Consider the following 25,020-nt stretch of genomic DNA (forward strand, 5'->3'; position numbering starts at 1 on the left):
ATGCTCGTCCAAAAGAGGCCCGTGTCTGGGGCTACACATGGATTTAGGCTGTAATACAAGCAGCCAAAGACCTCTCTGCTCCGCTGCTAAATTGCAGTACAATGTAAGTAGTGAATGTTGTGTGGTAACAACATTGTAACGGTGCTGTAACATGCAAGTCGTATGAAATACTAATGATTTCGATTTTTTGGGACCTGCAAGTCACGGTAACTTGTGAGTTACCATTGCAAACCTCTACCTACCTACGGCTTAGGCTTCTAAAAAACAATGTGGCCCACGATGATCATACAGCCCTGAATGTGGTTCTCAAAGTGAAAACGATTAAGGACCATTACCTTGGGGTATGTTCAAAAACAACCGATTTATTGCAGACATTTTTGCTACTAAAAATCTGTTCTATACCTCCGAGTGATGATATTTCTGCAGAACTTACATGGATGCTTACAAGGACCATTGTGATGCATAAGAAGTGGGAATAAATCTCTCACATGGAAGCCTTTCCATAAACTGAAGATAGTACAATGGAAAGATTTGCATGGCCCAAATTAGCAATGTATACAAATAGCCTTGCACTATAAGCTGCTGGAAGTCACTAGGCTAAGGAAGTGGAGAATTAGGAGATGCAATTGACACACTGAGAAAAGTCAGAAAATTGATTGCATGAAAAAAAGCTTTGAATAACATACCGTAGTATAACGAGCAGCAGTTGTGTTTAGAAACATTATGATGATCCATACCCTAAAGGAGCAGGAGAATCTCACTGTACAACTGTGGCCCAAAGTTTTGAGTCTGACACAAATTTTAATTTTTACATAGGTTGATTCTTTAGGATTTTTAGATCTTTTAGGGAACATTCACACACATCCTTGTAAATGTTTGTATGCCACCTGATTTTTTATTCGATAGCGCTAAAGCACACTGACTGTGCTGCCATTTCTGAGCAAGCTCTGCACTGGTGTTGAACTGATACCACAGCTACAGTAAAAGCTTTTTTAGGAGATAGTACTGGTGTAAGGGGGTACTGTGGCTAGTTTATGCCCCACACTCCTTGCCCAAGTTCCTGCAAAGCTGGTATATCTGATATGGGATACTGTGGAATACCATGTACAGTACAGATCAAAAGTTTGGACACACCTTCTCATTTAAAGATTTTTCTGTATTTTCATGACTATGAAAATTGTACATTCACTCTGAAGGCATCAAAACTATGAATTAACACATGTGGAATTATATACTTAACAAAAAAGTGTGAAGCAACTGAAATTATGTCTTATATTCTAGGTTCTTCAAAGTAGCCACCTTTTGCTTTGATGACTGCTTTGCCCACTCTTGGCATTCTCTTGATGAGCTTCAAGAGGTAGTCACCGGGAATGGTTTTCACTTCACAGGTGTGTGTCAGGTTTAATAAGTGGGATTTCTTGCCTTATAAATGGGGTTGGGACCATCAGTTGTGTTGTGCAGAAGTTTGGTGGATACACAGTTGATAGTCCTACTGAATAGACTTTTAGAATTTGTATTATGGTCTCATACTGTGTATTTGATGTGTTTTATAATGCTGTCATACTGTGCAATGCAATGTACAGATGCTAATGTGTCAAGTAGATATAGGGAAAGTGTAGGATTTAGATTTAGCCCACTGGGGTGGGGGGGGGGGGGGCACAAAGGAAAAATTGGAATAAGTTAGACCAATAGGATTTAACTAGATAGGGGAGGCCAACTGGGAGTATTTGGGGAGCTTCCTGGAGTTAGTCAGAGAAGGCTGGGAGCCAGGACAGGACAGTTGTGTCTCGTAACGTTCAGGCTGGGGAGCTCAGCCGTCCAGGGCCTATGGGCTGACAGTCACACTGTGGTGCAGGAATACAGGGCAGCATCAATATGGTAGCAGCTAACTTCGTGGGAACAACCCTAAACGTCTGAGGCAAAATGGACAGGGAATTCCTGAAGCAGGTTAGTCTGACCAGTCAGGAGCTGCGGTACCGAAGACAATGGAAAGACCCTGCGATATTTCTGGAGAAGTGAGAGACAGTACAGGGAATGGAAAGGTGATATTTTGTGAAAAATCTTGTGCTGTTTCTGTGACTAAACTGAGTAAACTTGTTTTGTTGAAATTGGATTTGGACTCTGCCTGTCATTACGTGGCACTTAGAGAAGAAGCCCCAGCGGATCGAGGTGGACCCTGATGTACAAGTAAGTGGACCACCAAGTGCACCACAGAAGGGACTGTATGTTTATGAGACGGAGGGCCAGGGTGCAACAGAGCAGCCACCATTACCCCCCTGACCTCCATTTCACTGGTACAGTTTCTTGGGTGCTGTGAACCTGTTTTCATAGCAATTGAACCTCTCTATTTAAAGTTCTTGATAATCCAATACATGGCAGCAATGTTCTTGCCTGTAAAGCTCTTTTGACACTGAGCAATGATGACTGCAAACATTTCTTTGAAGGTAACAATGGTCAACAGAAGAAGAGAATGATTTTAACCCCTTAACGACCGGAGGTATTTTCATTTTTGCGTTTTTGTTTTTTTCTCCCCTTCCTCCCAGAGCCATAACTTTTTTTATTTTTCAGTCCAAATGGCCATGTGAGGGCTTGTTTTTTGTGGAACTAGTTGTACTTTTGAACTACATGATTGGTTTTAGCATATTATGTACTGGAAAAAAGGAATAAAAACTCCATGTACGGCGAAATTGCAAAAAAAGTGCAATTCCACTCTTGTTTTTTTTTTTTTTACCATGTTAATTAAATGCTGAAACTGACCTGCCATTATTATTCTCCAGGTAATTATGAGTTCATAGACACCAAGCATGTCTAGGTTTTTTTTTATGTAAGTGGTGAAAAAAATCCAAACTTTGGCAAAAAAAGAAAAAATTGTGCCATTTTCAAATACCTGTAGTGTCTACATTTTTTGTGATTTGGGGCTGGGTGAGGGCTTACAGTAAGTATTGCATGCTGAGCTGACATTTTTTATTAATACCATTTTGGTGTAGATACGATCTTTTGATGATTTGTTATTGCATTTTATTGCAATGCAGCGGCTACCAAAAAAAGGTAATTTTAGTGTTTTGAATTTTTTTCTCATTTTTATATTGACAGATCGGGTGATTCTGAACACAGCGATACCAAATATGTGCATGTTTGATTTTTTTATGTTTTATTTTGAATGGGGCAAAAGGGGGTGATTTGAACTTTTATATTTTTTTATTTTTTATTGATTTTAAATATTTTTTTTACTTTTTGCATGCTTCAGTAGTCTCCATGGGAGACTTGAAGCTGCAGTTGTCTGATCAGTTCTGCTACACACAGGCGATGATCAGCTCGCCTGTATGTAGCATAAAATGCTCACTTGCTCTGAGCGCCAACCAGCGGGTGGCGCTCATAGCAATCTGGTTATGACAACCATAGAGGTTTTCTGGAGAACTCTGGTTGTCCTGCCAACCCATCAGTGACCCGCGATCAGGTGACGGGGTCACCGATGGGCGGGATTTCCAGTGCGCGTACCGGGAAAGATGTGGGCTCAGGGAGAGATTCTGTCGTGGCCGTACTATTACGCCCAACATTGGAAAGGGGTTAAGCACCCTTTTAAGACAAACGGCCTAATCTTATAATGTGATCAGCATGACAGAGTTAAATCAGCTGCCTTGTCCTCATTAGCACTTTCTCCTGAACTAATGAGAAGATCACTGAGATAATGTAAGCAGGTCATTTTGCGGCAGTGCTCAAAATTGAGGTTCTAGTCATTTAGTTAATTTAGATTTTGCAAGTTATCTGATCACACTTCATAACAATCTAGAGTTAATGCAAATTGCCACTATAAAAACTGGACAATGAAACTTTGTGTCAATCTTTTGGCCACAACAGCACATGATCATCTTTAGTCATCAGCTAACCCTTTCCTTACAGAGACGCTGGCTATGGACTTCAATATAGGTGCTTAGTACATAGTTTCTCCTGTTTGAACATGTATTCAGAAGCCAACACAGTAGGAAAATACTAAACTCTATGTACATGCAGCAATGTTACAAAACAAACATTTCCAAGCACTTATAATTAGAGTTTAGCGACTTTTACTTTTTTAGGATCGAGTCGGGTTTCGCGAAACCCGACTTTCTCAAAAGTCGGGTCGGGTGAAATCGGCCGATTATTGCGAAAAGTCGGGGGCCGACTGAAACACGAAACTCAATGCAAGTCAATGGGGAAGCAAAGTCGGCAGTGAGTGGAGGACAGGAAAACACCTACAGTGCCCATTTTAATGCCAAAAACATCAATTCTTGTTACTTAAGCTTGTCAATCTTAATTTACCTTATAATAATAGTTATTCATTGAAAACGGGGTCATTTGGCTAAAGTTGTGGGGGGGGGGGTAGGGCTGGCTCAAGATTTTTGTGGGCCCAGGAAATGCGGAATACGTCACGGCAGGGGAGCAGGGAGAGGTAAGTATTTCAACTTTGCAAGTGCTGTGATCCTGAGCAAGCAGGGGGGGCCCACTCGTTCGCATTGGCACTGGCACAGGGCCCCTCAAAGTACGGCGGCCTGTTTGACGGTGGGGGCACCTCCCACCGGCAGAGACACTTTTGCGTACTATGAAGGGCCCTGTGCCAGTGATGTCGCCAACGAGTATGCCCCCCACCTGATGAAGGAACCTGCACTTTCATCTGCACCTTCCTCTTTGTCCCCGTGTAAGGTGGTATAGTAAGCGGGAAGGGGAACCTGACTTTCAGCAGGGTCAGATTCTGGCTTTGTAGAGTGCAAGGGGAATGTAGTGGTCTGGGTCAATGTACCAGCAGACTCATCTAGCAGTGGCTGGGCAATGGGCAGGATGAGGAGGAAACACAGATATAGGCCCAAGTAATAAAGTGGGCCAAATGCAGTTCAAAATTGGTAACAGGAGTAAACAGGCGGCACTGCTTTGTTCAGTGGAGTAGAACATCAAGGAGTTGCAGACACCGTTAGTAGGCCCAACCAAACAAGTAGGCCAAATGCATTTTCATATTTTACGTAGGCCGAAAGCCTGAAAATTGAAGCTTAGCTTTGTTCAGTGGAGAAGAAAGGCAAGGAGCCGCAGGCACCGTTAGTAGGCCCAACCAAACAAGTAGGCCAAATGCAGTTTCATAGTTCATATAAGCTGAAAGCCTGAAAATTGAAGCTCAGCTTTGTTCAGTGGAGGAGAAAAGCAAGGAGCGGCAGACACCGTTAGTAGGCCCAACCAAACAAGTAGGCCAAATGCAGTTTCATAGTTTCTGCAGGCCAAAAACCTGAAAATTGAAGCTCAGCTTTGTTCAGTGGAGGAGAAAAGCAAGGAGCGGCAGACACCGTTAGTAGGCCCAACCAAACAAGTAGGCCAAATGCAGTTTCATTGTTCATATAGGCTGAAAGCCTGAAAATTGAAGCTCAGCTTTGTTCAGTGGAGGAGAAACGCAAGGAGCGGCAGACACCGTTAGTAGGCCCAAACAAACAAGTAGGCCAAATGCAGTTTCATATTTTCTGCAGGCAGAAAGCCTGAAAATTGAAGCTCAGCTTTGTTCAGTGGAGGAGAAAAGCAAGGAGCGGCAGACACCGTTAGTAGGCCCAACCAAACAAGTAGGCCAAATGCAGTTTCATAGTTTCTGCAGGCCGAAAGCCTGAAAATTGAAGCTCAGCATGTTCAGTGGAGGAGAAAAGCAAGGAGCGGCAGACACCGTTAGTAGGCCCAACCAAACAAGTAGGCCAAATGCAGTTTAATATCTGATATAGGCTGAAAGCCTGAAAATCTAAGCTCAGCTTTGTTCAGTGGAGGACAGCCGTATTGAGTGGCGCAGACAGACACAGGTAGTAGGCCTAAAATAAAACAGTTGGCTCAATGCAGTGCAAAATTGGTTACAGGGGTACACAGGCGGCATTGGTTTGTTCAGCGGAGGACGATTGTAAGGACTCGGAGTGGCGCAGACAGACTTTGTAGGCCTAAAATAAAAAACGAGGCTCTATGCAGTGTAAAATAGGTTACAGGGGTACACAGGTGGCATTGGTTTGTTCAGTGTAGGACAACTGTAAGGAGTGGATGACACAGTTAGTAGGCCAAAATCATAAAGTGAGGTAAATGTCTGCCAAACAAATTTTCATAAATAAACAGGTGGCATAGCTACGTACAGGGGTGGGCTCCTCTGCTGAGTAGCAGACAGTGGTAGTTGGCGCAAAGTATTAACTGGTCTAAATGGAGGCCAGGGCCCCTGTATATTTTTACTATCATCTATCATTTCAACACATTTTTATTGGCAGTACCATTGAAGGATTTAACCGCACAGACTACACAGTGGTGGAGCCAGGAGAGGTAAGTTTTGCAATTGGTAGAGCGCTGTTCGAGCTTGGGGGTGACACTCTCTTGTGGGCGGCAGTACTGGCAGGGCCCCTCATATTACGACGGTGTGTCTGACGTTGGTTGTGCACCACCACTGTCAGAGACACTTCATTGTACTACGAGGGACCCTGTGCCAGTGCCGTCGCCCAAGAGTGGGCACACCCACCTGTCCAAGCAAACGGCACTCACACGGGTGCTTGCGCTCGGTGGTGACCACGGCCCTGTGGGGGGAGTCAGCCCATTTATGGAGGTAAAAAATGGCCTATGGTGGACATTCAGCAGCTGCAAATGGAGGAATTGGAGCAGTCAGTAAGAGGAGGCCAAAAGCAAGACATTTTTCAGGCAAGCTACGTGTCAGTAGGGGAAGGTGGGGCAAAATAATTATAAATCCATGATTGGTTCATTTTAATGAAGGTTAGATCATCAACATTTTGGGTAGCCAGACAAGTCCTTTTTTCGGTCAGTATTGAACCAGCAGCACTGAAGACTCTTTCTGATAGCACACTAGCAGCTGGGCAAGCAAGCTCCTGTAATGCATATTCTGCCAATTCAGGCCAGGTGTCTATTTTAGATGCCCAGTAATCAAAGGGGAATGACGTGTGAGGGAGAACATCGATAAGGGAGGAAAAATAGTTTGTAACCATACTGGACAAATGTTGTCTCCTGTCACTTTGAATTGATGCAGCAGTACCTGTCGTGTCTGCGGTCATTGCGAAATCACTCCACAACCTGGTCATAAAACCGCTCTGTCCAACGCCACTTCAGATTTGTGCACCTCTAACACCTCTGCCATGTTGCCCCCTGCAGGTCGTGTGAGAACCATCACCGCCGCTGTGTGCTGGGAATGCCTGAACCAAACGGTCTACAAGAGTTGCTTGTTTGGTAGCCAATATTTGCTCAAGGTTCTCATGTGGCATAATATTTTGCAATTTCCCTTTATAGCGTGGATCCAGGAGGCAGGCCAACCAGTAATCGTCATCGGTCATCATTTTGATAATGCGGAGGTCCCTTTTTAGGATATGCAAGGCATAATCAGCCATGTGGGCCAATGTTCCAGGTGTCAATTCACTGCTTGTGCTGGGTTGAGGAGCACTTTCTGGCAAATCAACATCACTTGTCTCCCGCAAAAACCCTGTACATGAACTTGCAACGCCACCAGTTTCTATTGCCCCCTGAGAAGCTTCCTCCTCCCATAAATATTCATCCCCATCATCCTCCTCCTCCTCTTCGTCCGCCACCTCGTCCAGGAGAGTTTCCTAAGCAGACAATGGCTGACTGTCATCAAGGCTTCCCTCATCCTCGGCTGCAGACGCCTGCTCCTTAATGTGCATCAAACTTTGCATCAGCAGACACATTAGTGGGATGCTCATGCTTATGATGGCATCGTCTGCACTTACCAGCCGTGTGCATTCCTCAAAACACGGAAGGACTTGACAGAGGTCTAGTAGATTCGACCACTGCACACCTGACAACTCCATGTCTGCCATCCAACTGCCTGCCCGTGTATGTGTATCCTCCCACAAATACATTACAGCACGCCTCTGTTCGCACAGCCTCTGAAGCATGTGCAGTGTGGAGTTCCACCTTGTCGCATCGTCGATTATTAGGCGGTGCTGGGGAAGCTTCAGCGATCACTGATGGTTCTGCATACAGCTGGAGTGTACGGGCGACCGGCGGATGTGCGAGCAAAGTCTTTGCACCTTCAGGAACAGGGCTGGTAACCCCGGATAACTTTTCAGGAAGCACTGCACTACCAGGTTCAAGGTGTGAGCCAGGCAAGGTATGTGTTTCAGTTCTGAAAGGGCTATGGCAGCCATAAAATTCCTTCCGTTATCACTGACTACCTTGCCTGCCTCAAGATGTATACTGCCCAGCCACGACTGAGTTTCTTGCTGCAAGAACTCGGCCAGAACTTCCACGGTGTGTCTGTTGTCGCCCAAACACTTAATTTCCAACACAGCCTACTGACGCTTACCACTAGCTGTTCCATAATGGGACACCTCGTGTGCAACACTGGCAGCTGCGGATGGAGTGGTCGTGCGACCGCGCTCTGTGGATGAGCTTTCGCTTCTGCTGGAGGAGGAGGAGGAGGGGTGGCGAACGCCTACAGCCAACCGTTTCCTAGACCGTGGGCTAGGCAGAACTGTCCCACTATGGCTGTCCCCTGTGGACCCTGCATCCACCACATTAACCCAGTGTGCCGTGATGGACACGTAACATCCCTGGCCATGCCTACTGGTCCATGCATCTGTTGTGAGGTGCACCTTTCTACTGACTGATTGCCTGAGTGCATGGACAATGCGGTCTTTGACATGCTGGTGGAGGGCTGAGATGGCTTTTCTCACAAAGAAGTATCGACTGGGTAGGTCATAGCGTGGTACTGCATAGGCCATCAGGGCTTTGAAAGCTTCGCTTTCAACCAACCAGTAGGGCATCATCTCTAACGAGATTAGTCTAGCAATGTGGGCGTTCAAACCCTGTGTACGCGGATGTGAGGATGAATACTTCCTTTTCCTAACGAGAGTCTCTTGTAGGGTGAGCTGGACTGGAGAGCTGCATATGGCGGAACTAGCGGGGGTGGTGGTGGACATGGCAGATTGAGAGAGGGTTGGTGATGGTAATCTTGATGTTGGCCTACATACAGTGTTTCCTACCAAGAACCTGTTGATTCCCTGACTGCTTTGGCCTTGCGACGATACCTCCGCATTTGCTGCAGGTGGTGTCCTAAACGGTGGGCTTACAGTGAGGGAAGCAATGTAGCATTGCTGACTACCTTCATTCTGAGCAGGTGCACCAACGTTACGGGACATTTGGTAGTTAGTCCAAGCTTGCAAGTGCATGCTGGTTAAATGTCTACGCATAGATATCTTTGCACTGATCATTCAGATCTTGGTTAAAAAATTGCCACACTGCACTCTTCCTACTATCGAATACCTTTTCAGGCATTGCACGCTGTGCTACTTTCACCGGATGGCCACGCTGTCCTAAAACTGTTTTTGTTTTTGACACACGTTTTTGGCCTGATACGGGCCTGCCAGATGAAAGCTGTTGCGATGTTAATGCCTGCTGCGGCTCATCCTCCTCCGCTTCTGAGCTACTGCCAGCGGCACCCTGTTCCCCCAATGGCTGCCAATCTGGGTCAACAACTGGGTCATCTATCACCTCCTCTTCAATGTCCTGTGCACCTTCCTCTGTGTCACCGTGTAAGGTGCTATAGCGTTCGGACGGGGCACCATAGTCTCATCAGGGTCAGGTTCTGGCTCAGTACACTGCGAGGGCAATGTTGTGATCTGAGTCAATGGAACAGCATAATAATCTAGCTGTGGCTGTGCATCTGTGCACTCCATGTCCGATTCATCTTGTAAAGGGCTGTGAACTATTTCCCTTTCTAACCCTGACACGGTATGTGTAAAGAGCTCCATGGAGTAAACTGTAATGTCGCCTGCCGCATCCTTCACTTTTGCTTTGGGTGAAGGGCACAAGGAAGTGACTTGTTCCTGACCGTGCGCATCCACTGATGACTTGCTGCTTTTAAATTTGGAACTATCGGAAGAGGAGGCGAAAGAGCTAGAGACTGAGTCAGCAAGGAAAGCCAAAACTTTTTCCTGCTGCTCCGGCTTTAAAAGCGGTTTTCCTACTCCCATAAAAGGGAGCCTTCGAGGCCTTGTGTAGCTAGACAATGACGCTGGCTCAACAACTCGAGCCTTAGGTGCTATTTTGCTTTTCCCACTACCACCAGATGCTCCACCACCACCACCACCACCATCATTAACAGCTGGCAATGACCGCCCATGACCTCTTCCACCAGACTTCCTCATTCTTGGGAAAATGTAACCAAACTAACAACCGTTATATGGTACTGTAAAACAAGGTAGAAGGTGTATGTAAACTTGTTGAGAAGTTAAATCTCCCTTTTTATGTGTGGGAGACTACTGCAAAAATCAGGCCCACTGTATTACACTACACAGTGTACATGGCAGAAAGGGGCTGGCAGATATAAGACAAACAGAACTGATGCAGATGAACTTAGGGGCAATTTAAATCTCCCTTTTTATGTGTGGGAGACTACTGCAAAAATCAGGCCCACTGTATTACACTACACAGTGTACGTGGCAGAAAGGGGCTGGCAGATATGACAAACAGAACTGACGCAGATGCACTTAGGGGCAATTTAAATCTCCCTTTTTATGTGTGGGAGACTACTGCAAAAATAAGGCCCACTGTATTACACTACACAGTGTGCGTGGCAGAAAGGGGCTGGCAGATATACGACAAACAGAAGTGACGCAGATGCACTTAGCGGCAATTTAAATCTCCCTTTTTATGTGTGGGAGACTACTGCAAAATTCAGGCCCACTGTATTACACTACACACTGTACGTAGCAGAAAGGGGCTGGAAGATATATATATATAAAAAAGGGACTGTACTACAATAACAATCTCCCTACAATAATCTGAGGAAAAGTATGGCAGCCAGCATTAAAAGGACTGCTGCACACAAAAGTGTGGACAAATAAACAATAGAAGTGTGCAGAAAGGAGCAACAGGATTTTTGCTTTAAAAAAAAGCAGTTGGTTTGCACAGCGGCGTACAAACAGCAATCAGGGAGCCTTATAAGCTACAGAGCTGATGCACAAAAATCTAGCCTCCACTGTCCCTGCAAAGAAAAGGTGGTGTTGGACAGTGGAAATCGCTACAGCATAACCGGTTTGGGGGTTAATCTTTCCTCCCTAACAATATCCCTGCTTCTGACGAAGCTGCAGCAACCTCTCCATATGCTCAGATCGGCAGAAGTAAGATGGCGGTTGGCATGCACGCCCCTTTATAGCCCCTGTGACGCCGCAGAAAGCAAGCCAATCACTGTCATGCCCTTCTCTAAGATGGTGGGGACCGAGACATATGTCATCATGCTGCCCACACTCTGCGTCCTCCTTCATTGGCTGAGAAATGGCGCTGAAAGCGTCATATGAAACGCGACTTTGGCGTGAAGATCGCCGACATCATGGCCGATCCCACACTGGGATCGGGTCGGGTTTCACGAAACCCGACTTTGCCGAAAGTCGGCGATTTTTTAAATTGTCCGATCCGTTTCGCTCAACCCTACTTATAATAACCCAGTGTAAATAGTCAAAACCATCACAACAAAATAGTTGCTTAATAATGATAAAAATCATCTTTCCATACAAAACTTCTGATGTTGGAATTGAATCATTGCATTGGGGAACATTATTCTGTAGATACAGTTATATGAAAAAGTTTGGGCACCCCTATTAATCTTAAGCTTAATGTTTTATAAAAATTGTTTTTTTTGCAACAGCTATTTCAGTTTCATATATCTAATAACTGTTGGACACAGTAATGTTTCTGCCTTGAAATGAGGTTTATTGTACTAAAGGTACCTTCACACTAAACGATATCGCTAGCGATCCGTGACGTTGCAGCGTCCTGGCTAGCGATATCGTTTAGTTTGACACGCAGCAGCGATCAGGATCCTGCTGTGATATCGCTGGTCGTTGAACAAAGTTCAGAACTTTATTTGGTCATCAGACCGGCGTGTATCGTCGTGTTTGACACCAAAAGCAACGATACCAGCGATGTTTTACACTGGTAACCAGGGTAAACATCGGGTTACTAAGCGCAGGGCCGCGCTTAGTAACCCGATGTTTACCCTGGTTACCAGTGTAAAATGTAAAAAAAACAAACAGTACATACTCACCTTCGCATCCCCCCCGGCGTCCGCTTCCCACACTGACTGAGCGCCGTAAAGTGAAAGTGAAAGTACAGCACAGCTGTGACGTCACCGCTCTGCTGTTAGGGCCGGCGCTCAGTCAGTGCAGGAAGCGGACGCCGGGGGACGCGAATGTAAGTATGTACTGTTTGTTTTTTTTACATTTTACGCTGGTAACCAGGGTAAACATTGGGTTACTAAGCGCGGCCCTGCGCTTAGCAACCCGATGTTTACCCTGGTTACCCGGGGGCCTCGGCATCGTTGGTCGCTGGAGAGCGGTCTGTGTGACAGCTCTCCAGCAATCAAACAGCGACGCTGCAGCGATCGGCATCGTTGTCTGTATCGCTGCAGTGTCGCTTAATGTGAAGGTACCTTAACAGAAAATGTGCAATCTGCATTCAAACAAAATTTGACAGGTGCATAAGTATGGGCACCTCACCAGAAAAGTGACATTAATATTGCAAAAAAAACATTTTTTATAAAACATTAAGCTTAAGATTAATAGAGGTGCCCAAACTTTTTCATATAACTGTATACCAGCTTAATATGCTGTTGTGTGTGAGGGCTGTATATTACAGCTACAAGATTGTACTTCCAGTAGCCAAAATAGCATGTTTGCTAAACTGAGTGCTGACAGAAATACAGCAGACCCAGGTATAGTTGTGAGTCTGGTGAATTTATGATAGGAGCAATCACTCCAGCACTTTAAATGGGCACTGTCATATATGTGAATTTAAGAGACTTTGTACTATAGCTTATCAGATAATTCTGCTTCTTTATCCACTTTTGTTCCACTTGTCCCCTTGCATCTGAACTCACCATCCACTGTGGAAAACAGCTCAGGTCCACCCTGGTCACCAATGATGGAGCACCAGCACATTGAGGTTATAACTCCTACTATACAGAGAGAAAGCCCAGGATGAGAAAGAAGCAGAACAAATCAAAAAGATTGTGTTGAAGTTAGTGAATGATTTAGCTTATCTCAGAGTTGGATTCACAGCCATACATCTTAAATTGAACTTGTGCTATACATAAAAAGATGCCAAAATCCCTGTGTTTCTGTGCAGCTAGTCTACACCCACTGAGGGAACTGATTATTCAAAATAGAGCTGGCATTGAGGAAAACTGAGTTAGCGCAAACTTTCTGAATTATTATTATACCTTACGTATTAGATTAAGAAATGGTACAGCTGTACTGCTCAACTCATATAATGGCCAGAAATGGTGTTAAATCTCATGTACACACACAATCTTTGCATTGTCTGTGCCACACTATGGAGAACAGAATGAGAAGAGAACTGTCTGAGGACTTGAGAACTAAAATTGTTGAACAATGTCAACAATCTCAAGGTGATAAGTCCATCTCCAGAGACCTTGATGGTCCTTTGTCCACAGTGCACAACATAATCAAGATGTTGACAACCCATGGAACTGTAGCTAATCTCCCTGGAAGTGCACGGCAGAGAAAAATTGATGAAAAGTTGCAACGAAAAATAGTTTGGATTAGGAGCCCAAATCAAGTTTAAAGACATTCAAGCTGTCCTGCAGGTTCAGGGTCTATCAGTGTCCACGTGAATTATCTGTCAACATTTGAATGAAATTAAACACTGTGGCAGGAGACCCAGGAGGACCCCATTGCTGATACAGAGACAGAAAAAAGCTAGACTGCAGTTTGCCAAAATGTACATAAGTAAGCCAAAATCCTTCTGGAAAAGCATTTTTTGGACAGCTGAGGCCAAGATAAAGCTTTTTGGTGCAGCACATTATTCTACTGTTTACCGAAAACAGAATGACACTTACAAGGAAAAGAACACAGTACCTACAGTCAAATATAGTGGAGGATCAAAGATATTTTGGGGTTGTTTTGTTGCCTCTAGTACTAGGTGCATGTGCAAACCACCATGAAATCTGAAGATTACCAAAGGATTTTCGGTTGCAATATAGAGCCCAGTGTCATAAAGCTGGGTTTCTGTCCTAGGTCATGGGTCTTCCAGCAAGAAAATGACCCAGAACATATTTCAAGAAGCACCCAGAAATGCATGGAAACAAAGCACTGGAGAGTTCTGAAGTGGCCAGCAATGAGTCTAAATCCCACTGAACACCTGTGGAGAGATCTTAAATTGCTGATGGGAAAAGGCACCCTTCAAATAAGAGAGACCTTGAGCAGTCTGCAAAAGAAGAGTGGTCTAAAACTCCAATTGAGAAGTGTAAGAAGCTTTCCGTTGGTTATAGGAAGCAATTGATTGCAGTTATTTATTCCAAAGGGTTTGCAACAAAATAATAAGTTGAGGGTGCCAACAATTTTGTCCGGCTCATTTTGGGGATTTTGTGTGAAAGGATGTCCAATTTGCCTTTTTTTCCTCAGTTTTTTGTGTTGCTTCAATACTTTTGGCCATGACTGTAAATAGACAAGAAGAGGCTTGTAAAGCTGGGGTGGGGTAAACATTATCCTCCTCAAAAAAGACTAAAGGAGTTTTCTGGAATAATAATATTGATCACACAATTTTAAGATATGCCATAAATATCAGATTGGTGGGGGTTCAACTCTTGACATCCCTGCCGATCAGCTATTTTAAGGGGCTGTGGGTCTTGTGTGATCACTGCAGCTTTATCAATGTCACATTGCTCTTTTTACCTGCACATCATTTACTTAATTGCAGCTGTGCAGGTTAATGCAACATTTCCCCATTCAATTAAATTGTACAATTCTGCTATACCCTGCAATGCAGCTACTACAGTGACTTGTGAAAGCACTCACCCCCTTGGCATTTTTCGTGTTTTGCAATCCCACAACCTGGAATTTTACTTCTTTTTTTGCAAGGTTTTCATCAGATCATATAAAGAACATGCCTACAACCATTGAACATTTGGTTTTCAAATTTTGTGAATCCAAAACAAATAAGTCAAAATTACTGAATACTTCAGTGTGCATAATTATTCACCCCCATAAAGTCAGTACTTTATAGAGCCTCCTTTTGTGGTAATTGCAGCTGCAAAGTGCTTTGGATAAGTCTCTATGAGCTTTCCAAATATTGCCACTGTGATTCTTGTCCATTCTTCAAATCAAAACTGCTCCAGCTCCTTCAAATTAGATGGTTTCCTCTGGTGAACAGCAGTTTTCAAGTCTGACTTCAGATTTTCAATTGGATTATGATTCAGGCTTTGACTAGGCCATTCCAAAACATTTTTATGTTTAACGTTAAACCACTTGATTGTTGCTTTAGCAGTATGCTTTGGGTCATTGTCTTGTTGGAAGGTGAACCTCCGCTCCAGTCTCAAATGACTGACAGACTGAACAGATTTTGCTCAGGAATATCCCTGTATTTGACACCATGAATCTTCCCCTCAACTTGATCCATTTTCCCTGCCACCCTGTCGAAAAACATCCACACCGCATGATGCTGCCACCACCATGTTTTACTGTGGGAATGTTGTTCTTAGGGGGAGGAGCTGTGTTGGTTTGGTGCCAGACATAAAGTGTACCTTGGTGGCCAAAAAGTTCAATTTTGGTCTCATCTGATCACAACACCTTTCTCCATACATTTGGGGAGTCTCCCACATATCTTTTGGCAAACTAAAATTGAGCCTTACAATTTTTGTGTGTAAGTAAAGGTTCTTTTCTGCCAACTCTTCCATAAAGGCCACCTCTATGGAGTATACGGCTTACTGAGGTGATAAGGACAGATACTTCAGTCTCAGCTTGAGAACTCTGCAGCTCCTTCAGGGTTACCTTTGGTTTCTGTGCTGCCTCTCTGATTAATTCCCCCTTTGCCAGGGTCTGAGAGTTTTGGAGGGCAGCCCTCTCTTGGCAGATTTGTTTTGGTACGATATTCTTTCCATGTGATGATAATGGATTTGACGGTGCTTCGGGGATCATCAGATATTGGGATTTTTTTTAACCCATTCCTGACTTGTACTTCTTAAGTAAAAGGAACAGAAATCCAGTCTGGTGCCGGTGCTCCCGAAAGTTGTAAAGTGATAGATCGGCTTATTTAAAAAAAATAAAAAATTAGAAGATTTTTATTCTGAAGTGTACCAAGTAAAAACAACGCACTAGCCTTCATCAGGTAAAATTACATCCATACTGAAACAATAACCATGTTTTTATAAACCCTTTTTACAAATGGAAAGAGAGGGGTGTTTGTTACTAGCACCAATCCTTCACTTAATTTGCATACTAATCTTAATTGGTTTAACTCTATAGCACAGGTGGATAAAAGATATAATACACATTCCTTAAAAAGTTATGCTGTAGTGAAGGGTAATAATCCATTGCAAAGCAAAAAAAAAGCAATACTTAAAAAATAAAAAATAAAAAAAGTAAAATAAAATAAATAAAGCAGCAACACCAACAAAAAAAAGAAGTTATAATAAACCTAATCGCTATGTCAATAGGTATAGCATCTCTAAACTTTCTCGATCACATCGTTCAAACCATTCGGGTACAGGGTTTGTAACCGAAAAATCCAAAAAGATTCCTTCTTGTTTAATATTTGATTGCCATTAAGCACTCCAGAAGGTATTATTTCTACTGATGTAACTGTTATTTGGAATTTTTTGTTGTGCTTTAATAACATGTGCCATGATAAGCTATGCTGAAGGAAACTGATTTTAGTATTATGACGGTGTCCATTCATTCTTGCTCTGACTGTGTTGTGCGTCCAACATATTGGAGAACGCAACAACACGTGATTACGTAAACAGCATAGTCACTGTCGCAAGACAGATGTTGCTTAAGCTCAAAGACCTCACACGTACTATATGAAGTGATCGAGCAAGCCCCATGTTGTAAGATGTTGCATGTATAGCAATTTCTCGATCCACATTTGTAGACGCCAGGAGATGAATTTCTAGAGACAGCTTTTGAAAACCCACAAGTGAAATCTGTTGTTTTTTTTTAGGTTGCTGGGCGCTATTAAATTTCTTATGATGCGACCCCTCTTAAAGGTTTTTTTCTGTAACAAATTCTTTAAGATGGGGTCTTTAATTAAAAGGTACAAACATTTTTCAGGGGTGTCACTTATTTTATGATTACCATTATTAAACTGAGTCACGAAGTTAAAACGCCAGGGATTTGGTATTATTGTTTGGTTCTTTCTTGAAGGACCACAAGATTCAGCCCTTCCATTGTTCAGATTACTCATAATTCCATTTTCTAGGGAAAACACTTTTTTCTAGTTATCCTGTGGTAGGTAATCAGCCTGAGTTTTAATCAGATTCTTTGCTCATGCACCTTGCACTAATTTTTATGGGATATTCCTTCTCCAGAAATCTAGCCATGAGAATTTTTGATTGTTCCACATAGTCAGCCTCACTACTGCAATTCTTTCGAATGCGCATAAATTGGCTATGTGGAATATTTTTCTTCCATTTGCAATGCTGTGCACTACAGAAATCCAAAAAAAGTTACTATCTACTTATTTGAAAAAAGGTTTTTGTCACTATGCGGCTGTCTTTGTGGCTTACTTCAAGATCTTGAAAAGTGAATTTATTTTTATGTAAATTTGCAGTAAAAGTAATCCCCCATTCATTTGTGTTCAGTTTACTAATTAATTCCCATGCTTGTTCTATGGACATCTTCCATAGGATCACCAGATCATCTATATAGCATTTATAAAGCAGAATTTTTTCTTTTAAAAAAGGCTCGGATAGCGCAAATAGGGACTCAAATCACCCCATGAAAAGATTAGTGACACTTGGGGCGACCCGCGTCCCCATCGCTGTCCCGAGCCTCTGTAGATAGAGTACATCCTGAAAAGAAAAAAAAATTATGTTTTAAAATAAATTCCAAACCTTTTAGTAAAAGCTCCCTCTGTGAGGATGGTATTTGTTTGTTTTCTTGCAGATAAAAATCCGCAGCTGCCAGTCCCAGTGTGTGCTCAATGTTGGAATATAGACCTACTACATCAAGTGTGAAAAAAAAAATAACCCTCTTGCCATACTATATCTTTACATTCCTGGATGAACTGTGCGGAGTCCTGAAGATAAGAGGGTAATCCCAAAACAATATCTTGTAAAAACAGGTCAATAAAGTGTGATAAATGTGATGTCATGGAACCAATCCCCGAAATTATCGGGCGTCCCGAGGGATTTTTCGTGTCCCTGTGGACTTTCGGGAGGTGGTAATAAAATGCTACATTTAGATCTTTGTTGGTAAGAAATCTATGTTCTTTTATATTTAATATGGATGGATCGGTATTTAGTTTCTCATAATATTTTGCATCAGACAAGATACGGAATGCTTCATTTAAATAATCTTCCCTGTTTTGGATCACAACTCTGCCCTCTTGTCTGCTTCTCTAATCACGAAATTTGAGTTTTTCTTCAGTGATTCCAAAGTCTTTTTCTCTGCATGTGTGATGTTCGACCAATATGTTTTCTTATTAGCTTGACATTTATTTTTTCGGTTAATATTGAAACAATTGATGTTCCTAAATTATTCTGCAACTAATGCAAAAAATGTGTCAATGTGGTTCCCTCGATGATGAATGGGATTAAACATACAGTAGAAGTTGGGACTACATCTTTATGAACAAACGTATCATTATCTGGTGGTAATGAAGGGGTTAAGTGGACATTTGATCCACAGGTGCGTTCCTGTTGGACAAAATGTAGTGCAAGGGTTAACTTTCTGGTGAATGAGTTAAGGTCAAGAAACAGTTGAAATGGATTGAAATTTTGTGTCTGACAGAAACTAAGGCCCTTGGAAAGGACCTCAATTTCAGTGGAGGACAGCACATACTTAGATAAATTAAACATTTTTTTATAGTGGACCCATTAGATAATCCACCATGGGCGACAGTCGATGTTAATTGAGAAGGTGCATCTTCACTAATTGGTAAAGAAACAGAATGATGATTTAGTGTATTTCAGATTTTTTGTTGCCCGATTTTCTACCCCTTCCTCTTGTTCCTTGGGACCCCCTTTGCGTTTTCGAGTTGAGCCCACCTGTGGGAAAAGGTTGGTGATGGCACTTTGTGATGGGGGGCACGGTGGGATTGTATTTGGGGGAGGCTCTAGCCACGCGATTTGTGGTTTTGTTAGTAAAGGTATTATAGTGGTTTCTCCGTAACGTGTCCTGGTAGGACCGATCACTAAAAAGAGATATTAGACATTGTAGGAGATGGGGATGGAGAAGAGGCTTGTATTACCATAGTAAAAATTGAGTCCGGTTCTGTCGTTTCATGTACGGTAAGTGAGCTGATATTTACTGAACAATCTGGAGACTCCCCTTTATTGTCATTATTGTTGTTGATGCAAATGATGTCAGCGTGAGGATGGCTCTTGCCAATGTTATCTGCTTCATCATTTGTTTTAGAGAGGGGTGGTAAACTGGGGTTGGGTGTTGGTGACAATCGAATCCCCTTTTCTGTCTCCAGTTTCCCCCTCTAATAAGAGCGAAGAACCTCTGTTGGTCTCTGTGCTGTCTGATTAATTCCCTCTTTGTCAGGGTTGGGAGTTTTGGAGGGCAGCCCTCTCTTGGCAGATTTGTTTAGGTACCATATTCCTCCCATTTGATGATAATGGATTTGATGGTGCTTCAGGGGATCATCAGAGATTGGGATATTTTTTTTAACCCATGCCTGACTTGTACTTCTTGACAACTTTGTCCCTGACTTGTTTTGAGATGTCTTTTGTCATGGTGTTGTTTGGTTAGTGGTGCCTATTGCTTAATGATGTTGCAGCCGTTGCAGCCTTTGTTGCCTTTCAGAAAAGGTGTGTATATACTGACAGACCATGTGACACTTAGATTGCACACAGGTGGACTTCCTTTCATTAAGTATGTGACTTATGAAGGTAATTGATTGCACCAGAAAATTTTAGGGAATTCATTGCAAAAGGGGTGAATACATATGCACATGCCAATTTTTAGTTATTTGATCCCATAAATTTAATTTATGCCTATATTTTTCTAACTTCACCAAATCAGACTATTTAGTGCTGATGCATCACACACAAATTGAATTACAAACATATTTAAACACAGTTGGAATGTAACAAAACAGGTAAAAAGTCAAGGGGGTGAATACTATCACAAACTACTGTAAATAGACGACAAGTAAAACTACTGTTTTAAGAGGCTGCACTACTTATATGAATGACAAAGTCCCTTCAAATATTTAATTGGCTGGAGGTTTGAGAATTGCATCTTCACTAATTAATATTGATTGCTTAAGGTCATTAATATGCGATCCTGTAAAACCCTATTAAGGTATGTTTCTTTATGTGTGCGGTTTAGAAATAGCTAAGCATTGAATATGAAAATCCTTTAGTGCATATGCAGTGTTATTATATGTCACAGGCCCTAGTGCCTGGGGGAATCTAAAAAGTACTGTCTTGGACAAGGTATTTAAATACAGGGCTATTTGATCTTTTTCCCTGGAGAATAAAAGCTTAGCTAAGTGCACCAGCTGTAATGGTATGTCAGGCTAACTATGCAGCATCAGTGACCCCTGGCCAAGTAGTTGAGCAGCAGGACTGGTTACCAGCTTGCAGGCGCAGGTAAAAGTGTCACTATAGGTCCAGAACACAAGTGATGCCAGTGTAGGCCTTCGCGTAACTATAGTGGGTGCAGTGGTCAAAGTCGCACTTGGGTCAAGGAGTTTACAGGGCCAAAAATAACCCTTAAGCTCATTTGAGAAGGCCAATATTATTGTAGATGATTCTGGTTTTCAGAAAATAACATTGTTGGGCACTGCTGGACAATCCATTTAGTTATTTAGCAGCTCCTAAAGGTTTACTTTCTCTAAAGCCATAAGCTTCTTCAAGCTCTACTGATGCATCCCTAGGTCCATTAGTCTGCGACTAGTCATCCTGCACTTTTACACCAGGCAGCAGCAATGGAACCCATATTTGGGATATAAATACTGTAGCTACCAAAATAAATGTAAATAGACCCTTGTTGACCCCAATATCCTGATGTTGACCCAACCCAATTACATGAGGTATTAACCTCTTTTTTTTTGCTCTCTTCCTAACTTAATACTATTAAAGACCTATGTTAGTTAGGGGCTATGTTGAAGACCTTGCCTGAAATGTTGTGCCACAGAAGAGATGAGAAGACGGAGTTATTTAGGGGCGGTGTTTGGTGCCAGTTTAGAATATGGAACCATAATTAAAGAGACCTAGTGTGACCTATGAAAGCGACAACATGAAGTCCATAGAGTGGGGAAACGCACAACCATACTAGGATTACTATGTCACAAGGTATTGAAGGCATTCATAGGAGCTTACAGTAGGTAATTCCATTGAGTGTTTGTGACTATCCATATTCCAGCTGATTAGAGTAAGCTATTCTTATTCTGCATAATTCATTGAATGCACAATGATACTTAGTGTTTTGTGTTTTTTGGGCCTCATATTTTACATATTTATATACATTATACAATTCATATTATCTATTAATATGCAGTCTATTTTTAAGTGCTAGATTTTTATATGCTTCTTTGGTTATTATAATTTTTTGTTGTTGGATTATAGAATATAGTATTATATGTTCATATAGAATTTTGCAGATTGGTATTGGCTTTAGCCTTTATAGTGAGGGATTTGTTTGGTGAGTGACCATACTTTCATCATGGTTCATCTTCCATTTGTAATTTTTTATTTGGTAATCTCATACAATGCACTCATATTCTTCCTTTTCTATATATAACTCTATGTATAATTGTAATAAATTCATTATTTTGATATATTTAAATAAATTATATGTATTTAATTGGGCTTCCTCTTTTATTTTGGCTGGATCTATGACTGGTATGCTGAGCCTTTTGGCCCAACTGCGATAAAGACTAATCTTGAAGTTGTCTGTTGAGGAGCCATTGGTAGCTGAATGGAGTGATAATGTGCTGGGATAACAAAGACGGATCAGTGCCACAGAAATACGACGCAGCATGATCAAAGTATTGCCCCAGATAGGCAGTTGAGATGGATGAAACAATTCTGTGTAGTACTGAACTTTGCAAGACTTTTATTTCTGTGGAAGGATACAATGGGACAAGAATAAGGTGCTCATGTTAATTTAAGGAGGATATAGAAGTAAATCCTCCTCCGTGAAGGATTCCTGAAAACTATGACCACATGGGGGTCTGAGAATTGGCGACCCGCAGTCAGCACAATCTCTGCTGAGGATGTTTGATATCAATTCAGTAATAGGCAGTGATGTTGTAGTAATAAGGGCATCCAGTACCACCCAGAGTGGGTAGCGAAACCAAACAAATACCTGGTAGGTGTAACATCCTGAGAATAGGGTGTAGTAGTACCTCCCCTGAGGATTTAAATTGAGTTTGTCAGCACAAAATAACTGTCCAAACCAAGCACAGGCACTCATGCAGATTAGTGCACCTCCAACTACTTGTTTTCCATCTATCCCTGTTATTCTCTGGCTCCATAAAGCCAGAGATTCCAATCAAGGAAGAAGGGCAGAGATGTATTGAAAATAAGGATGTGAGAAGGGGCACTGAACTGGACACACCATGTGTGCATCAAGTGCTTGATTTCAAAAGTCAGTTGTGCTGACAGACTCCCCTTAAAGAAACCCTGAAGGACAAACAAAAGCCAACAGCCAAGCCTACCCAGTCTCAGTGGACTATTGAGTGGTCCCTGGCTCTGATAAAGACCCACTTGACAAAAAAACAGCAAATTTAAGTTTAGCGCTGTTCAAAAACTGTGCCACTCTTCATGCCATTCCAAAATAATGATGAGAGGGAGTTGGGAATATATCGTGGCATTTTCTGGCATCAAAAAGTCACAATTTGTCACATGTTGCTTTTGCACCCAAAATTGGAATATTTTTCAATTTTACACCTCCTTTGGCTTTTATAAAACGAGGGTGGGTAAGTAGGCATGGTAGAGAAAATTTATGAATTCCTGCTTTTTAAAAAGTTTCAATACTCACTTCTGTATTGAGATGTTTTTTTCAATTTTTTATCCTTTCTTTACTGAAGTGTTATATTTGAAGAGATGCTAAATTTGTGAAACAATTTGTGACACAGATAAATTTGGCAACACGAACGCAAAACGGTCTTCAAGAAGTTCCCCATTTTGCTGGTGGCTACATTTAATAAACATTTGTTCCATCTCGATTTGTAAAGTTGGAGTGAAAAGTAAACTTAACGGGAACCTGACAGCTGATACATGCTGCCTGAGCCACGGGAAGCATGTAATAGGCACTGGCTGATTTCAGACATAAATGTTTGACTCTGCGGCATTTCAGAGAAAATCATACTTTAAAAGCCGCCGAGGACCGAACTCTGCGGGAGTCTAATAGGACAGGCGGGTCTCTGGCCACTCTCTCTGCCTGCTCCCTTTGAGTGACAGGTCTCTCCTGTATGTGAAAGGAAAGACCTGAGAGAAGCAGCCTGGGATCCGCCTGTGCGTTTAGTCTCCCGTGCGGCTTGCTCCCCGGTGGATTTTAAAGTATGCTTTTCTTTGAAATGCTGCTTATGGATAAGGCAGCATATATCAGCTGTCAGTTTCTATTTTACATTCATGAATGCGATCTTTTTAAAATGTTGTGCTCTCTCAGTCCAGTAGGTGGGCATCACAATTAAAGAAACATCTGTAGACATATGAAAAGATGAGGCAAATTTGTCAACCTCCGTGCAACATTTGATGCATTTGCTAGAAATTATGTCAATATTGTGTCTGGCAAAATTTTCTTCAAAAATATCACAAATGATAAATTTCCCCCAAAGAAACACTGTTAATCACTACATTCTTTGTCTATTCTGTAAGCACCTTATATATATTCCCTTGTTCCCAGAAGTTGTGAAGGTGTCTCGCATCATATTTATCACATAGCTAAAAAATAATACTATTTATCCTTCAGGAACAATGCTGTGGTCACACTGGCGCCCATTTCATTATGGCATAATAATAATATTTCAAGAAAAGCACATCCAGCCCATGAATGGCAGCGCTTCCCAGGGCTCACATTCAAAGATGATATTTCATATTTTTATATTTCATAACTGAATGATGGTTTCTAAAGCAATGCTTTAGAAACCATCATTCAGTTATGAAATATACAATTTCTTGAATTACTCATCCTGTGTGAGCCTTACTCTGGCTCTTTCACTTGGATCCACCCGAGGCAAGCTGCAAGCCCTGTATATTGAAAAGTATCTCAGAGGGAATTTTGAGGATACATAATCCAAAGCCATTTCAGTCTTTTATCAGGTGAGTGCATAGAATTGTGCACCCTTTAAAGACTATAATATTGTGTTTACGCACTTAGGGCGCCGCGATTTGTCTGTTCTTCTTTCCCAAACAGGGTTTTTTTTGTATAATAATAATATTGCTAAAGGGGCATCAAATATCTCATAGAATGGAAAAACATTTTACTGGTACAATTAAACCTAATTTGGCAGACATATATATTTCCCCAGGTCCACGTTTACCCCTATACTGAAAGGTGATGATTTATATATAATATTGTGTTAAGACCCAGTCAGAGGGCCTTATAAATTAGAGTGAGGTTGGACCGCAGAGCACGGAATGGCCGGCGGCCCTCCTGACATACACGCTCGGGTTGGGAGAGCAAAACAACCAGTCCAAGAACTGCGGTCCGATCTCGGTCCGATTTCTATGGCCGTCTGACTGTGCCCTAATAGTAACTCATCTATCAAGTCCTACATTTCTTTAAAAACAACCTGGTGGTAAATCCCATTATACTAACGGCCCTGAATATGTGCAGTGGTCCTGCAGTGGGTGTATATTGCATTGGCAGCCATCAGAGTGTGATCTTGGTAATCAGCCCTCACAGAGGAAGAGTTCATTAGTGTTCACCCTCTGCCCTATTGTACTGTGGTCAATAAAAGACAATTCATCTTGGGAAATGCCAGAGGGCTCAGAAGTAGAAGCCATGTCCCAGGAGCGAAGAATAACATCCATGGACCGTTGTGCAGCCAGTCACCACTACTTCCACAATGCAGCGTAATATTTCCCAACACAATTTACAC

At 42.3% G+C, this 25,020-nt stretch overlaps 1 protein-coding gene across 2 annotated transcripts in view; it reads right to left on the reverse strand.

Moving 5' to 3' along the window:
- The window catches only part of C8H1orf21 (chromosome 8 C1orf21 homolog), a 230,918-nt gene that overhangs the window by 205,017 nt on the left and 881 nt on the right, over window positions 1-25,020 (reverse strand). The gene's annotated exons all lie outside the window — the stretch shown is intronic.

The sequence above is a fragment of the Ranitomeya variabilis genome, chromosome 8 (assembly GCF_051348905.1).
Source record: "Ranitomeya variabilis isolate aRanVar5 chromosome 8, aRanVar5.hap1, whole genome shotgun sequence".
NCBI classification, from domain to species: domain Eukaryota; kingdom Metazoa; phylum Chordata; class Amphibia; order Anura; family Dendrobatidae; genus Ranitomeya; species Ranitomeya variabilis.